This window comes from Euprymna scolopes, chromosome 13, assembly GCF_053919585.1.
Source record: "Euprymna scolopes isolate OS-2025 chromosome 13, ASM5391958v1, whole genome shotgun sequence".
Taxonomy (NCBI): domain Eukaryota; kingdom Metazoa; phylum Mollusca; class Cephalopoda; order Sepiida; family Sepiolidae; genus Euprymna; species Euprymna scolopes.
In genome coordinates this window covers 51,490,968-51,509,706 of record NC_136494.1, presented here as the reverse complement: position 1 = coordinate 51,509,706, position 18,739 = coordinate 51,490,968, and the positions used below count along the sequence as shown (strand labels likewise).

Sequence of the window (18,739 nt, the reverse complement as noted above, 5' to 3'; positions counted from 1 at the left end):
CTGCACCACAACGTCAGAAAATATTAAAAATGAACTAAAGAACGAATTCCCAGAAATATTTACTACAGGACTGGGAAGATGTAATAAATTTAAAGCTTTGTTCGAGCTAAAAAAGGATGCAACACCAGTATTTAAGAAAAAACGGAACGTGCTGTTCGCCAGACTAGACAAAATAGATAGCGAATTAGACAAACTTGAAAGAACGGGCATTTTATCGAAAATCGAAACTAGCGTTTGGGCAGCACCTACGGTGTATGTAAAGAAGAAATCGGAACAAATTCGAGTCCGCAGAGATTTTTCAACTGGGTTAAATAATATGCTACAAGATCACCATTACCCTTTACCAAGCCCGGAAGAGATTTTTGCCAAACTAGATAGTGGGATAATTTTTTCAAAAGTAGATTTGTCTGACGTCTATTTGCGAATTCCGATAGAAGAAAAATGCTCAAAGATTTTATGCATTAACACACACAAAGGGTTATTCAAGAATAACCGATTACCGTTTGGGATAAAAGTCGCGCTGGCGATATTCCAGCAAGCAATGGACACAATGTTGAACGGTTTTGATTGTGCTTGTGCATACCTGGATGACATAATCATGAGGAGCGCATCCATAAGTGAACATATAGAGCATTTAAAACAAGTGTTCACAAGAATAAACGAGTACGGATTCAAGGTGAAAGAAAACAAATGTGAGTTTTGTCTAGACGAAATCAAGGACAAATAATAAGTAAAGATGGTCGACGCCCTGATCCAGAAAGAGCGATAGTAATTTGGAACATGTCAGCACCACATAACGTGACGACTTTACAGAGCTTCTTAGGCCTTGCGAACTACTACCAAGTATTTATCAAAGGCATGCACGACCTAAGAGCTCCGCTGAACGAAGTATTAAAGAAAGAAACACCATGGATATGGACAAAAGAATGTCAAGACTCATTTGAGGAAATTAAAAAGACTTTGACGTCAGATTTATCCTTAACTTATTACGACCCAAAATTACAAATAATTGTTGCGAGTGACGCGAGCTCGTATGGTATAGGAGCATGTATACAGCATATCATGCCAGATGGAATAAAGAAACCTATAGCGCACACTTCAAGGACCCTAATTCCGTCAGAGAAGGCTTACTCCCAAATAGAAAAGGAAGCATTAAGCATTATTTTCGCGGTGACGAAATTCCACCATTATCTGTACGGGAGACATTTTATACTGGAAACAGACCACAAGCCCCTAGTGACTATTTTCGGCTCAAAAAAGGGCTTACCAGTATATACGGCAAATCGGTTACTCCGTTGGGGTACGATCTTGCTAAATTATGATTTTCAAATAAAAATTCGGGAAAATAGGTCATGCGGATGGATTGTCAAGGCTTATACCGAAAAGGGATGAAACCTTTGAAGAGTCAGTAATTGCAGCTATACGTTCCAATTATGAGGAAAAAAAACATGGTGGCGAATATAATAAGATAATTACCAGTCACGTTAACCGATATAAAAAGGGAGGCTGAAAATGATGACATCATCAAAGACATAAAGAAAAAATATAGGGAAAATGACAGAAAAACGCAAAGTATATTTTCCTTATGCAATGAGGTATTATTATATAATGAAAGAGTGATTGTACCGAAAACCTTGCAGAAAAAAATCTTACGTGATTTTCATGCAGGACACCCGGGTATAAATAGGATGAAGACACTTATGAGGAGTTATGCTTACTGGCATAATATGGATGTGGATATTGCATTAACAGTAAACCAATGTAAAGGTTGTGCGTTAGCCGCTAAGGCACCACCGATAGTTCATAAACCTTGGAAAAAAACTGACTATCCATGGTCACGCATTCATCTAGACTTTGCTGGACCGATCGAGGGACAATACTACCTAATCATAGTAGATAGTTTTTCCAGATAGCCGGAAGTAAAGCGGGTCAAAACCCAACTACAGATAACACAATAAGTTTTCTGCATGAAATATTTGCACGTTTTGGGGTACCAGACATTGTAGTCACAGATAACGGAACACAATTTACTTCAAGTGTTTTCAAGGATTTTTGTGAATCGTTTCAGGTAAACCATATAACTACACCACCGTTCCATCCTGGATCAAATGGATTAGCGGAAAGGTTCGTAGATACGATAAAGCATGCCCTTTGAAAATCGATAGGGACACCGACGGATAAAGCATTACAACAGTTCCTGCAAATATACAGGATAACTGAGAACCCAAATACACCGTCGAAATTATCGTGAGCAGAATTAATGTTTGCGAGAAATATAAAATCACCATTTGATAAATTAATACCAAAGCAAGCAGTCGTATATAAAACGACACACACATCACGTAAAAGGTTTAAACCTGGTGATCAGGTATATTTTAAATGTTTTAAAAATAATATGTCATATTGGGAGTCGGGTACAGTAGATAAACGTATCGGCGACTTGGTTTACATGATAAAAGGTCCAAAAGGGATACACAAAAGACACCAAAATCAATTGAGAAAACGTCATAGGAAGGACAACGAACAGGACAAACCTGAGGAACAGGAAGATCCAATTGATATAGTATACGAAACGTTTAATATTGAACCACCACAGACCATGTCCGAACCAAGGAGATCGGGAAGGAAAAGAAAGGCTATAGACCCCAAAAGGAAAAGATATTGAAATCTACACGACTTCAAATCTTGGGAAGGGGGTGTTGTGGAGACGCCCACTAATTAGCATACGTGGGTGAAAAGATATAGATAAAGGTATCAAGTCAGCAAGACTGGGGACCTGTGTTCGAACGCCGGATAGGCAAGACGCATGTGCCGGTTGCTCCATGAAAGACTTTAACACGCCCTCTGCCGGACAATCTTCCAACTGCAGTACAACTGCACCTTTGTAAATATGTATTTTATTTTCGTCTTAATATATTTGTTTTACCTTTACTTTCTGCGTTCGTGTTGTTATTGATACAGACACAACAGTTTTTAAAAGTGAACATAAGAGTCAAAAGTTCTGATTTGACTGATTTCGTGTTAGAAGAATTTGAACTCCAGTTGTGCCCCATAATTCATAGTGATCGGTTAATTAGTTTAGGAATGAATCCTGTAATAGAAATATATAAACATACCTAACCTTAGAGATATTTCAAAATAATAAATTTTACATATATCGTTCCAATTGTTCGCGACGCTAAAATAGTTATTAGTAGAGGTGTATCAGAATTTTTGTAGGAATTTTTGACACCCCTAACACGAAACTGCGAATAAAATATAAAAAAACTCGTAATTTCTCTTTTAAAAGTGGGTTGTTTATTTGATTTATGGATTATACTTCCAAAATAAACTATTAAAGTTGTTTTAAAAGTAATAGAAATATTTTTCAATTTTTAAACTTTAAAAATCTATCAAAATTTTTCTATTGATTCTATTTTTACGATATTTTCAGGGTCAATGTGAAATTTTATGCTCTTTCCAATAAACTGAATATAATATTTTAGACAAACGTTTTTTTTTTAAATTCACGCTCCCCCCCCCCATTCTCAAGTGTCTATTACAAAGTAAATAATTAATTTACTCACCAAAGTTTTATATATCTCAAATTGAAGAGAAAAGGTCAATAAATAATATATTCAAATTTAAAACAAAAAAGTAGTGTTTTTTAGAAATTTACCTGTAAAGTTCGAAGTTTAAAACCTTATTTTTAAAAACCACGTTGTTTGTTTTTTCTTTTGTTTTTTTTTTAATGAAACTTTGGTCCTTGCTCCTTTAATTGAAAAAAAAATTAGGGCTTGAATTACATTTTTCGAGTAGTTATAAGCTTGGAGAGACAGGGGGTCGAATAATTCACGCCTCCCATTTTGAAAATGTCTATTAAAAAGTAAATAATTAATTTACTCACCAAAGTGTTATATATCACAAATTGAAGAGAAAAGGTCAATAAATAATATATTCAAATTTAAAACAAAAAAAGTAGTGTTTTTGAGAAATTTACCTGTAAAGTCCGAAGTTTAAAACCTTTTTAAAAAAAACCCACATTGTTTGTTTTTTTGTTTTGTTTTTTAATGAAACCTTGGTCCTTGTCCCTTTAATTGAAAAAAAATTAGGGCTTGAATTACGTTAAGCTTGTAAAGACGGGATGAAATTATTCACTATTTTTCACGAAATTTCTGACACACCTAGTAGAGCTGACAATTCATAAAAAGAATGGCATGGTAAAAATAATAGTAAACTGTTATCATTTACTTTCTTTACATTTTTTTTTCTTTTAAATCATAATCAATGATTTAAATTATTAATCAGTTCCATTCTATATTCCAAGTAAAATCTTTTAATGAAAAAAAAAAATTTCCATTCTTTTATTGATGAACTGATTTCTTTTTCTTATGATTTCACCCTCCTGCAATTGACACGCGCCATTTCAACAGAAACGGGTAAGATTATAACTTTAGTGTGAAGATTTATATTCTACTAATCCAAAACCATTTTGGTATGTGGTATCTTTGACTGTATTATATTTGCTTTCTACAAAACTCATTGTTTTATTACTGATATAACTCTCTACTAATACTAATACTTTATTACTACTACTACTACTACTACTACTACTACTACTACATTAAATTCACAGCGTTGCGATGTTTTACACCATTTTTCCCCTCAAGAGCAAGGTCTTACACCAAAACTAGTGAGGATAGTCAATTAGATGGAAAGCACCTGGCGTAGAATGTTTATTATTATTATTATTATTATTATTATTATTATTATTATTATTATTATTATTATTATTATTATTATTATTATTGTTGTTGTTGTTGCTGTTGTTCACTGAAGCTGCAGTGCACAAACATAAATCTAATTGTGTAGGAGTTCTATTCCTTTAGTATTTGCAGCAGAGTCAATCAAGGTTGTATTCTTGCTCCAACACTCTTTGAAATCTCTTCATTGGTCTCCTTAAGCATTTTTTGGCACTGCAAATCTGGGAATTTATCTGCATGCCAGATCAGATAGTGGGCTATTTAATCTTGCTCACCTTAAAGACAGGACAAAAGTATGCAAAGCTCCCTTTAGTAGTTGTGGCTCACACTCAGCAGAAACTGCAGGCACTGATGGACCATTTCTCACAAACCTGGGTTCGCCATTAATCTAAATAAGATAAATACCACTTACCATCACTATTAATGACTATGAAGTCAATGTCGCTGATTCCACAACAACCTCTCCCTTAACATTAAAATTAACAAGAGGATCATGAAAGAAGCTACAATGCTTGGCTTCCCTCACATCCAGAGTGTGAAGGAACCCCAAACTGAATGTGACGAGGGCAGTGTGCAGCATCTGCGTGATCAGCACATTGCTGTACAGTAGCAAGACATGAACCACCTATGCTAAAAGAAGCTGTGACTCAACACCTTCCACCTATAAAGCCTCCATCGCATCCTTGGCATATCTTGGCAAGATATGTTTAACATAGAGGTCCCATCCTGTACAAACCTTTCCAGCATTGTCACCATCCTCATGCAATGCAGACTATGCATGGAGAATGGGCACATTCTAAAGGATATCTTATATGGAGCACTGGTATAAGCATTGCAGTGCATTGTATGGCCTCAGTCTTCTCTTTCTCCTAGACTTCTGTCCAGTTTTTTCAGTACTTCTATAATTATGTGTATTAAATGATTTCCAGATTCCATTCAATAGTGATTTCCATGTATTTGCTTCGTTTTTCTGCCTTCTTAATCTTCACCCTGTGGTTTGCTGGAAAGGCAAAAATTACGATTTGGCAGTTTTTCCCCTTCTTGTTGACTTGTCTCTTTGTTTGGATGAGTTTGTCTGTTTCTAGATCCATATTCCATATGATTTAATGCATTTCTTTTCAGTGCTATCTTTAACTTGTGTCTGTACCATTTGGCTGCATGTTTAAGTGCAGGCGTTTGCATAGTTCTCAGTGTACTGTTTCTCCCATGCAGTCGTGTATGTTTTTGAATTCATTTTGAACTATTTTGCTGTATTCATTGTTTCCCTTTTTTTGTTCACAAAGTCTACATTTACTGTTTAAGTGTGTATGTACCCTTTCTCTGGTTAGTTTGATACATTGTCTTTATAGTTGCTTCTCTTCTCATTCTGCCCCCCTTTTTGTCTTTAGTGTTGCTACTTCCTGTTATTTTTAATGGCGCCTTTTAACTTTTCAGTGTTTTCGGTTATACATTTTTCTAGTTCTTGTTCTGTGCCATCCATACAGTAATCTGTCCTTAACAGTTCTCTTCCACCCTCTTAACTTTTGTTATATGGAATCAGTCAGTATCATCCTTGTGCATTGTGCATGGTAATTGATTTCCTAATTCTCTGCTCCATAATATCTCACTAATCATACTGCCTTTATTTACTTTTTGTATCATTTGTCATCTTCTATACTTACCAATTCTCTTCCTCCTTCTCTAATTTATGTACAGTTGGTCAATATCAACTTTTAGATGTAGTGCATTGTGCATGACCATTAGCTTCCTAGTTCTCTATTTAGGGTGCCCGAGTTGATCTTTTGTCCAAATGATACTCCCCATGTACTTATACCTTTTAGCATGTTTCTACTATATAATTTGATTTCTGGGAGGTTTCTTGTTTTTCTTATATATTCTTTTTCAATTTTTTATTCCATTTCTGTTGACTTGTTATACTACTACTACTACTACTACTAAATCTGAGTTAACCCATGTTTGTTGCCCTGAGGTTTTTTCTATATTTTTAAATCACAAAAATGCAAATTAAAATGGGGTTTTGAGATTTAATTGTTTAAAAAAAAGAAGCCATTTTACTTGTTCTAATCAGCCATAAATTGAAATGTACTCACTCTTTTATTATTAATTTTCTATTTATTTCTCTAACCCTCATTATATGTATTTTACCCACTCCTTCTTTGTTTACTTTGTCTCTCTTCTCCACTCTGTTAAGAATCAAAGGTAATAAAACTAATAAAATTGAAAATTAATTTAATCCATACCTGGAAAGAAAAGGGGAAAGAAAAATAGAGAGGGGGAGATATAGTGAAGAAACTAATCTGAGATTTTGTCATTTCATTTTTTGTAAACTGACTTATTCATATTTTGTCATTTTATTAGTTTTGTAAACTGACTTATTCATAATTCCAGCAATTTAACCAACAGGTCATATTTTTTCTTGTTATATATATATATATATATATATATATATATATATATATATATATATATATATATATATATATATATATATATATATCATTTTCTTAATATCTACAGTCACTAGTGTATCATCGTTTTGAGAATCATCAGTGCAGGGCGACACAATTACTGCAGGTCGGGAGATTCAAACCTGGCTACAAAGCCATCTCTGACTCCATTAGCAAGGGACAAACTGCTTGACCAGCATCAACCGTGAAGAGAATTGATGTAATGTAATAACCTAACATCACTTCAAAGATGAAATGAACTATGAATATATTGACCCTCTCACGTGACTGAGAGAGAAGGAAAAAAGACAAGAAGAGAATAAGAAAAGAGGTCGAGTAACTCTTATTTCACATGTATTCCCTTGTAAATAAACCCCTTTGTCTTTCACCCATAACCCCGTGTTTCTTGCTGTATTCTTATTTAAAGTAAGGATATAAGAAATGGCGACAGGATTCGAATTCACAAAAAGGAAACTGTAAGCGAAAAACATATTGGAAAACGAAGAGAAAAAATACTGCACGGAAAAATTCAATTACTGAAAAAAAAAAGCTAAGATACACACAAAAAGTAAGTTATATATTTTTTAAAATTCAGTCTGTTACGGTCCTACTGAAAAAAAAAAGAGAAATTGACATTTTACGAAGCGTTGAAAAGAACAATTTTTGAAAGTTGTCCATTTCAAATTTCTTTTGTTTCATAAGAAGAAAAAAAATATGGTAGAAAAGAACGCTTGCATGCTATTAGTTCAGTGTCAATTTCGTGTATGTTGCAAAAACCTTGTCTACAAAAGAATTTTTTTGTTGTTGTTTAAAAAAAGAAAAAACTATTCAGTGAATTTATTCAATGTTTTGTGCATTAACCTTTTGTTTTATTACTGTGTTTAAAAAAAAAATTCTTCAGCATGGAACAATTAGCTGAGTTTACAAAAACGATACAATTAGTACTGGCAGCTCAACAAAGCCAGATGGAATTTTTAAAAAAAGAACAGTTAAAACAAAATTAAAAACAATATTAATGAGACAAGAAGAAAAAAAGGGTTGTTGGTTCACTCTGGAAGGAATTGCAAATTCGCTGACAGAATTTTTATATGAACCAACTAATGGCTTAACGTTTCCAGCATATTATCGTAGATACGAAAATATTTTTTCCAAACCATGTCAGGCCTGGTCGGATGAAGAAAAAATTATTTTACTGTTGCAAAAACTGGGTTCCTATGAAAGTATCAAGTATACCAGTTTTATACTCCCAAGGAAACCTGAAGATATTTCTTTTAAAGAGACTATAGAAATTTTATCAAACATTTTTTTGCTTCTCTTCTCATTCTGCCCCCCTTTTTGTCTTTAGTGTTGCTGCTTCCTGTTATTTTTAATGGCGCCTTTTAACTTTTCAGTGTTTTCGGTTATACATTTTTCTAGTTCTTGTTCTGTGCCATCCATACAGTATTCTGTCCTTAAGCTGTTATGGATAGCTTATTTTATACTCGTTATAGGTGTTTAAATATTTTGAAACAAGATGATGAAGACTTTATCGCCTATGCTGGGAGAGTAAATGCCCAATGCGAGTTATTTAAGTTGAAAGACCTAAAAGAGGACATGTTTAAATGCTTGATATTTGTGCAAGGGTTAACATCCTCGAAGGATAAAGAGATTCGTTCTAGGATATTATCCATTATGAACCAAGACATAGAAATAACCTTACAAAAAGTTACTGAGGAATGCCAGAAACTGTTAAATTTAAAACAAGATAATACTAGTAATCGTAGATAGTATGTCAAAATAGCCAGAAACTTTTAAATACAAACACCCTACAGCGGCAAACACAATAAAAGCGCTGGATGAGGTATTTAGTCGGTTCGGAGTTCCGAAAACAATTGTTAGTGATAACTATGTTCACAGGTCAAGAATTCAAGCACTGCTGTGAGGCACTGGCCATTGAACACATTACAACACCAACTTTTAACACTCGATCAAATGGACAAGTGAAAAGATTTGTCAATACTTTTAAACGAGCTTTAAAAAAGAATAATAACATCGACATGGAAGAAAAAAAAAACATTAAAAAATTCTTAGCAATATATAGGATAACACCAAATCCAAATACAAATGCTAAATTATCCCCAGCTGAAATTATATTTGCCAGGAAGGTACGTTCGGTGTTCGACCGGTTAATCCCAAGAGAAAAAGTAAAAAACAAGTATCAAGGATAATGTAAGGTACAAGACTTACAATGACGGGGATAAAGTTTTCTTCAAAAAATTATCAGGCAGGGAAGAGTTTTTGGGAAGAAGGCATAATCTCAAGAAGAATTGGGAGAATAGTTTACATTATAAAAGGGCAGACTTTTTTTCCACACAAAAACATATTAACCAACTGTGACCCCGATACATAGAAACAGTCAGAAACCAAGAGCTACGAATGGAAGTGCTATATGACACTTTCCATATACAACCTCCAAACAAGGAAGTACCAGTAACTCAGAAATCCAGTCACTCTCCAAAAGTAAAAAATCGGCAAACACAAATGGTGAGGAGAAGTGAAAGGAAAAGGAAAAGGACCGAATCTTTTGGACAAAGTTTAAAAAGGAAAAAATGGTAAAAGCAAAATTCTATGGAAGAATTTAGCTTGGGAGGAAGGTTATGTAATGGAATAACCTAACATCCCTTCATAGATGAAATGAACTATGAATATATTGACCCTCTCACGTGACTGGGAGAGAAGGAAAAAAGACAGGAAGAGAATAAGAAAAGAGGTCAAGTAACTCTTATTTCACATGTATTCCCTTGTAAATAAACCCCTTTGTCTTTCACCCATAACCCCGTGTTTCTTGCTGTATTCTTATTTAAAGTAAGGATATAACAAGAATATAGTTGAAATTAACATTTATATAAATCATAAACGTCATTCAAGAAGGCCAAGAGTGATCATATGATTTTAACATCATGATTAACACATGCACACACACACACACAGACACACACACATATATGTGGTGGATTCGCTCATCGAAGACCATGAATGAGGGTTAAGCAAATAATTTCAACAAATACCTTCCAATAAAAGGATTTTGAAGTACGTATATTCGAACCTAGTCTTTTTGCATACCAGTGACTGCCAAGAAAGATTGAATGACTTTCTAGGAACAGACTAGATGACGAATTGGAAAAAGGTGTGGAGAGACCATTAAAAGAACATATTAGCACCCCATCATGTGGTTTTATTGTAACGCTGCTATAAACACAAACAAAAGTCAATACTCCCAAGGGATCCCGAGCTGGGGGAGAAGATGAGATCCCACTTAGGACAGCCTTACCGGAAACGAACAGCGATACATACTTACGGACAACGAGTTTGATATGCCCATGCAGAAAAACCTGTAAGAATGTACATGTCTTGAAAATTCATCAGGCAAAAATGAAGTGTCAAGGAAGTATCAGTCCAATGCAATGCACAGAAAATTTTCCTGGTCAGATGGTGGAGGAACAGCGCCCGGAATATCACCATAGCATCTAGTCTCTCCAAGCAGATTCTTGACGATTCAAAAGAAAATAAAATGGCTCACTGCTGTAGAGGTTAAAGTTTGCCGGAGATTTGACATAGATATCAGTGACGTTCTGAACATCGTCAGTAAAGGTCCAGCAGACAGGCGTTCCCAGACAATGTTTTAAATCATCTTCACATACAGTGCGAAACGGTTCAGATACAAGGAGAGGAGTGCTAAAGTAGGAAGAGAAAACTGAAGTGTTTTATTTTATGTTATTTTTTTTAATGTAAACTTATTTTAATTGAAAGGGAAGCATTAATCACCTTGCCCAAATGAGATGCACTCGCCTGCCACTCTTTAAATAAAGTAAGTTTTTGTTCAGTGTTTTACAGCATGACACAGAAGGAGAATGCGCCAGAGTCTGATCTGCTTTGCTGGGATTAGGGTTAGGGAAAACAGCATGATGTTGAAAGATCTGGAACCACTGTTGCGGGGCCGGTCGTCTGGGAACAATCGACCCAACAACTAATAACTAACAGGCAAAAAGTAAACGGCAAGAGGGCAAAGAAGAATGACAAACACAGATTGTTTGGTTAAAGATGAGGGTTTGCCTTTTATTTGCAAAGGAAGCGAAAAATCGTATGATCTGGATGCTGGTTGTCCGGAAGGTCGCACGTCACGGGAGGCTAAGGTCTGGAGGTCTGGAACAGGTACTCTAGACGTAGTGTGGTTTAGGGTTGCTTGCTGGGTCTGGACGATCGGCTGGCCATCAGGGCGTTCTGGAACAAACAGTGGACACTGACACTGAGAACGCAGGGTCAGTGTTAAGGAACAGACGACACTGAGAACGTAGGGGTCAGTGTTAAGGAAGGGATAGTTGGTAGGGAGCCAGGTGGAAGGAAGATTGCAGACCTAAGGAACAAGGTGCATGCAAAGTTGCAGGCCAAAGCTGCAAGAGGAGCTGGAAGGTGCAGGAGTGAGCTGGAGGCATCAAGGGCTGGAAAGGCTGCAGGTGTGAGCAGGAAGCTGATGGAGTGAGCAGGAAGGCTGCGGGAGTGAACAGAAAGGCTGCAGTAGTGAGCTCGAGGCGCTGTAGCAAACTGGAGGCACCAAGGGCTGGAAAGGTTGCTGGAATGAGAAGGAAGCAATTGGAGACTGGAAGAAAAGTTAGCGGCTGGTGGATCTCAGGAGGCAAGCAGTAGTGAATCGCATTAGTAGAAAAACTTATTAGCCCTGATAAGGGCTGGTTGTTTAGCCCTGATAAGAGTTGTTTGAACTGCTGCTGAGACGACTACTGCTGCTGCGAATCATTCAGCTGGTGGATTCGGTCGACGTGACTGGTAGCATAAGTCTTCTCTTCGGAAACCTCTTCCTACTCATCGGTCGAGTTTGTATTTATTTGCTTCCCCACTGAGCAAATTAGGCACAAGGCCGTTTTTAATGTGGAGAGATTGGGGAAATGGGGATCAGTAGTAGGGGAGCTGGATAGTGACAATTGGTATCAAGTGTTGCCCCTACATTGACCAATAACTGATTACTACAAGAGCAACGGTCTTATATGTGGGTTGCCTCCACATATTGTCTTTGCTTGAACTTTTGTGCCCAGGCCCCATTGGGCAGAGGGCAAGTTGCCGGATTTATTTGCTTCCCCACTGAGCAAATTAGGAACAAGGCTGTTTTTTAAAGTGGAGAGTGAAAGGGAAATGTGGACCAACTCCCCGGGGAGTAAGGGAGTTGTATAATGACAATTGGAATGAAGGGTTTCCCCTACATTTATTAATAACTGATTGCCACAAGAGCAATTTTCTTATATGTTGGGTTGACTCAACATATGTTCTTTGCTTGAACTTTTGTGCCCAGGCCCTGCAGGGCGAGTGGGGGGGGGGGGCGAGTTGCCGGATTTATTTGCTTCCCATCTGAGCAAATGAGGCACAAGGCCGTTTTTTAATGTGGAGAGTGAAGGGGAAATGGGGAATAGCTTATTGGGGATTAGGAGAGCTGGATAGTGACAATTGGTATGAAGGGTTTCCTCTACATTGACCTATAACTGATTGCTACAAGAGCAATGGTCTTATACGTGGGGTTTCTCCCGCATATGGTCTTTGCTTGAACTTTGTTGCCCAGGTCCTGCAAAGCGGAGGGCAAGTTTCTGGATTTATTTCCTTCCCCACTGAGCAAATTAGGCACAAGGTCGTGTTTTAATGTGGCGAGTGAAGGGGAAATGGGGACCAGCTCCCCATGGAGAAAAGCAACTCAATAGTGACAATTGGTATGAAGGGTTTCCCCTATAACGACCAATAACTGATTGCCCCCACATATGGTCTTTGCTTGAACATTTGTGCCCAAGCCCCATTGGGCGGGAGGAGAGTTGTCAGATTTATTTTCTTCCCATCTGGCAAGTTAGACACAAGGCCGTTTTTTAATGTGGAGAGTAAAGGGGAAATGGGAACCAGCTCCCCAGGGAGTAGGGGAACTGGATAGTGACAATTGGTATGAAAGGTTTCCCCTACATTGACCAATAACTGATTGCTCAAGAGCAATGGTCTTATATGTGGGTTGCCCCTACATAGGTCTATGCTTGAACTTTGTTGCCTACGCCCTGCAGAGTGGGGGGTGAGTACCGGATTTATTTGCTTCCCCACTGAGAAAATTAGGCACAAGGCCATGTTAAGTGAAGGGAAATGAGGACCAGCTACCAGAGGAGTAAGTTATGAAGAGTTTCACCTACATTGACCAATAACTAATTGCCACAAAGGCAATGGTCTTATATATGGGGTTGACCCCACATATGGTCTTTGCTTGAATTTTGTGCCCAGACCCCATTGGGCAAAGGGCGAGTTGCCAGATTTATTTGCTTCCCCACTGAGCAAATTAGGCGCAAGGCCATTTTTTAATGTGGAGAGTGAAGGGGAAATGGGAACCAGCTCCCTTGGGAGTAGTGGAGCTGGATGGTGACACTTGGTATGAAGGGTTGCCCCTACATTGACCAATAACCGATTGCTACAAGAGCAATGGTCTTATATGTGGGGTTGCCCCTACATATTGTCTTTGCTTGAACTTTGGTGGCCAGGCCCCGCAGGGCGGATGGCAAATTGTCTGACTGGGCGAAATAGGCTGTATTCATTTGGGAGGAGTGATATTAGTGGTGTCGCTCCCTGCAAGATAAAGAAACTACTCTAATTATTTCTAGAACGAAATTAATGCAATCAAAAGTAGCTTGGAAGTTTGTTGATTCCAATTAAATTAATTTTGTCTCCAAGTAAAAAGTCAATTGTTTGAACTGTTGACGTTAAGCTTGATATATTTGAATTCCGTGCGTAGAGGAGTCAAAGATGGAAAGAAAGGGAAGGTGAATGTGTTCGTTGAACCCGGATATGTTCATACGTTTAGCTGGCGTTAGCCTATTGTGTCCTTTGTTTAAGGGAAGTGAAGGCGAAGAGAAACAGTGGGGGTGAAGAATATAGAAAAACAAAGAAAAATGGAGACAGTGATTTTGAGATCGTGACACCGCTCAGTCAATAAGCTAAATAACATCACTGACGATACCCTCCAGAGGGAAAAGAATTTTGAACCTGTGACATCACATATGTGCTTTCAATTTATCAGGTGTCTTGCACACGTTATCGCAGATGGTACCTTTGCATGTATTTGTCATATATATATATATATATATATATATATATATATATATATATATATATATATATATGGTGGATTCTCTCATTGAAGACGATAAATGAGGGTTCAGTATGCAATCTTCAGCAGCTCCTAAGCTCTGTGACACCACATGCATAATTGCAATCCTGTAGACGTCCAGCACACTCTCCGCAGATGGTAAACTTTCATATGCTCGTCGGTCAAAGATGCCTTCTCGAGTGAACAGATAACCCTGCTTTGCTGAAACCACAGTGGCATACATATTCATTTTTAGGTGGATTTTTTCTTATGTTTTGCCTTCATATTTGCACGAAGGCGTCCCTATGACAAAGGCGGTTATGTTCAAATTCTTTGGTTCCCAGGAAACACATCTTCCTCCATTCTCTGCGATCCCCTGCTTCACTCTCCCAGGAACTCAGAGAAATTCCACAACGCTTCAGGTTATCTTTTAGTTTATCTTTGTAACGAAGCAGGGGACGCCCTATTGGACGGCAAGAATTTGTCAGTTGCCCATAGAAAAGTTGCTTAGCAGCTCTTGAGTCATCCATTCTCACACGATGACCCGACCACCGCATTTGTATCCTGATCAAAAATGATTCAATACCAGTGATTTCACATCACTATTCAGAACATGATCTTGCCATCCAACATTGCAAATAAAACGCAGGCATCTCATATGGAAGCAGTCAAGCTGATTTATATTCTTGCAGTACAAGGTCCACGTTTCAGCACCATACAGAAGAGTAGGCAGAACAACCGATTTGTAGACTGCCACCTTTACTTTTAGAGACACATCGTGGCTGTTCCAGAGTCTGTGTCGCAACCTACCAAATGCCTCACTACCTTTATTAATTCTACATTGGATGTCCTTTTCAAATTTAGCAACATCAGACATAACAGATCCGAGGTATGTTAAAGAAGATACTGTTTTCAAAGCTTTACCATCAACATATACTACTGGTTGTGAAGAGGACGTAGTGTTTAGTTTTGGCTGGTGAATAAGTTCAGTCTTTTTTATGCTAATTGTAAGAACGAAGGCCTTACATGCACCGGAAAAGCTATTGAGGATGTTCTGCATGTCATCAAGACTATGGGTGACAAGAGCACAGTCATCAGCATAAAGGAGGTCAAGAACAGTCTGCACAGAAGTCTTGGTTTTGGCCTTGAACCATTGCTGGTTAAATAATCCTCCACTTGATCGATACTCAACACCTATGCCTCCTGAGGTGTTCCTGAAAGCTGTCTCAAGTATCACCGAAAAGAAAAGATCAAATAGGATCGGAGCAAGGACACATCCTTGCTTAGTTCCATTTGACACTTCAAATGGTTCACTTTGTTCATAGCCAGATCGTACTGTCGCCACCATTCCCCAATGAAAAGAGACAATCACATTGTCCGGAATACCAAGCCTCCTCAAAACAGTCCACAGGGCATCCCTAGAGACGGTATCAAATGCCTTTGTGAGGTCAACGAATGTGACAAACAAGTCCTTATTCTGCTTCCTCGCTTTCTCTTGTAGTTGCCGAAGGCTGAAGATCATGTCCACAGTACCTCTTCCTGCCCTAAAACCACACTGGGTTTCTGGGAGCACAGTTTTACAGATTGAACCATTGAGTCTGTTTAGGATTACAACAGACAAAAGAGAAATTCCTCTATGGTTATCACACTCACACTTATTTCCTTTGTGCTTAAGCAGGTGAATAATTGACACATCTTTGAACTGTTGTGGCACGTTACCAAGTTTCCTTCGAACATATCCTAATGACTCTTTGGCAGAGTCATACACTGCAGTTTTAAACTCTCTCCAAGATACCTCAATGTCATTCCCACGTACAACAGGGGCCAGCTTTTCATCAATAGCCTTTTGAAATTAGTGCATTATCTCCTTAACCTTCAACTTGCCTACATCAATTCTCTTGATGGAAGAATTACGTTGGTTTCGAACAGGGCGCTTGATTTTCATCCTGACTGTGGAGCAGATCAATTTATGGTCTGACCAACATTCGCCGATGCTGTAAGAGCGTGTAACATTTATATCTTGTCTATCATAACAACGTACAATGACATAATCAACGAGATGATAACGATTAGACCGGGAATGTTTCCAACTGGATTTCTTGCAATTAGGCAACTGAAACACTGTATTAGTGAGCAAAAGATCGAATTCACTGCAAAGAGACAATAAGAGTTGACCTTACCAATTACATGTGAACCAATGATATTTCTCCAAAATTGTGTATCATTACCCACACGAACATTGAAGTCACCCAAAACAAACAGCTTATCCTGTATACAGACCTTGTTAATCTGTTCGCATAAAGAGGAGTAAAACCTCTCCCTTTAGCTCATCAGATAAATTAAGTGTAGGTGCATAGCCACTCAAAAATGTGGCATATTTGTCCTTTCCTAATGCAATGTGCAAGGACATAGTCTGTCATTTATACCAATGGGCAGGGACTCAAGATTTTTGGCAATATCATTCCTGATGGCAAAACCAACGCCAGATTCACGTTTCTCAGAACTTGGTTTTCCAATCCAATAAAAAGTGTATCCACCTTCAACTTCCTCTAGCTGTCCTGTATCAGCAAACCTAGTTTCAGAAAGAACTGCAACAGAAATTCTATGATGCCTTAACACACGTGCTATAATAGCGGTTTTTCGTTCAGGGTTCTTTTTGTTATCCTGGAGTGTTCTTACATTCCAAGTCGCAATGAACATATTCGTTCCATGTATTTTGTTTCTATTCTTGATGTGGGTGCAAATATTGGATGCCCAGACATCTGCACCTGATGACAGGGACATGAGCAAGTAAACAATTTTTAGGTCACCTTTTATAGACCCCTCCCCATGAAGAGGAAAGCAGTACCATCCTATAAAAGGCTGCTTTGTTATGAAAGGAGGACACGAGTCACACAATTACTTGCAGGTGTTGTGAAAAACGGCATCTACCTTCCACCACCTATGTGCAATGTTCATGCTAGGAACTACCAGTGACATCCTTCACCTGTTCCCGTCACAATCCCATCATCGCCACAGGATTTATTGATTTATTATTAGTTAAAAAAAAAAAGAAAGCACATATCGATGTACCAAACCTTAGGCTTGAATGAGTGAAAATGGTTCACTGAACAACCGGTACTTTGATTTGTTTTAAGTGGTCCTTGCTTGTGCTGAACAAAGCACACTCTCTCCATCGGATTAACATGGTCTGTACAGGTGCCCGTCAGATAATAAAACGATCGCAGGATTTTCTTGTAAGAGTGTTCTATCTCCTAGATCAGTTGTGAGCCAACACTAAAGGGCCTGATCTACCCTGGTAAGCTTTCTGTGCAGCTGGGTACCATACCAGCTATTTCTTGGTCCTTGACTTTAACTGTTAGTTTAGTCTAGTGAACACATTGTTTAGCGATGCTGTACCAACATATATATATATATATATATAGTCTTTGAAGTTTTTAACATTTGAAACCACACAAAAAATTATTTTTTATCATTCATCAAAAAAAACATCTAGTCAGTAAGTCATTTAATCACCTGCAATCACTGCATCAACTCTCAAATTTACTATAATACCAATTTTTATATTTTTTAAGGGATCATCAGTTGTTTACCATGAAACACTGTTTCGGGGATTTAAAAACAAAACAGTGTATTACATCATGGCTCCCCAGCAGTGTTGATCAAACACCACCACCCTTAATCTTAGGAAGAAGACAAGTTACAAAACTTTTTTTCCCCAATTTCCTATTCTTAATTGTAATTACTAACCTTTTCATAGTATAAAAATGAATTTCTTACCTGTGCGATTCATCAATTTCCACATTTTATATATATATATATATATATATATATATATATATATATATATATATATATATATATATATATATATATATATATATATAAGTCTGAAGAGTCCTAGAGTGGATGAAACGTGGAATATAGCTTAATCACCATATATATTTTATAACTTGCTATATATATATATATATATATATATATATATATATATATATATATATATGAAGAGTCCGAATACAAAACATGATAAATATACTTGTTTCAATCAATTCAGACCTTAAATAATAATATATTAAATAATAATGTATTAAATATAGAGTTTCACTAAAGACTTATTTTAATTGGAAGCAAATTAAAAAATTAAATTTTTCCAGTATCATATTATACAAAAGATTACTTTAGAGTGCAGTCGAGTGTTAAAATGCAATACTTTTTATAACCTAAAGCTCATTTTACCTCTGTGTATGTGTGTCTGTCTCTATTTTTTCAAACTACATGACCTCCAAGATGCAAGATCACAGAGTGGCACGAGGAAGGTCAAATTATTGAATTTTTTTGTGGGATATATATATATATATATATATATATATATATATATATATATATATATA

At 37.1% G+C, this 18,739-nt stretch overlaps 1 protein-coding gene across 1 annotated transcript in view; it reads left to right on the top strand.

The window, feature by feature from the left end:
- Positions 1-18,739, top strand: part of LOC145292020 (dynein axonemal heavy chain 7-like) — a 475,961-nt gene that overhangs the window by 444,915 nt on the left and 12,307 nt on the right. The window lies entirely within an intron of this gene.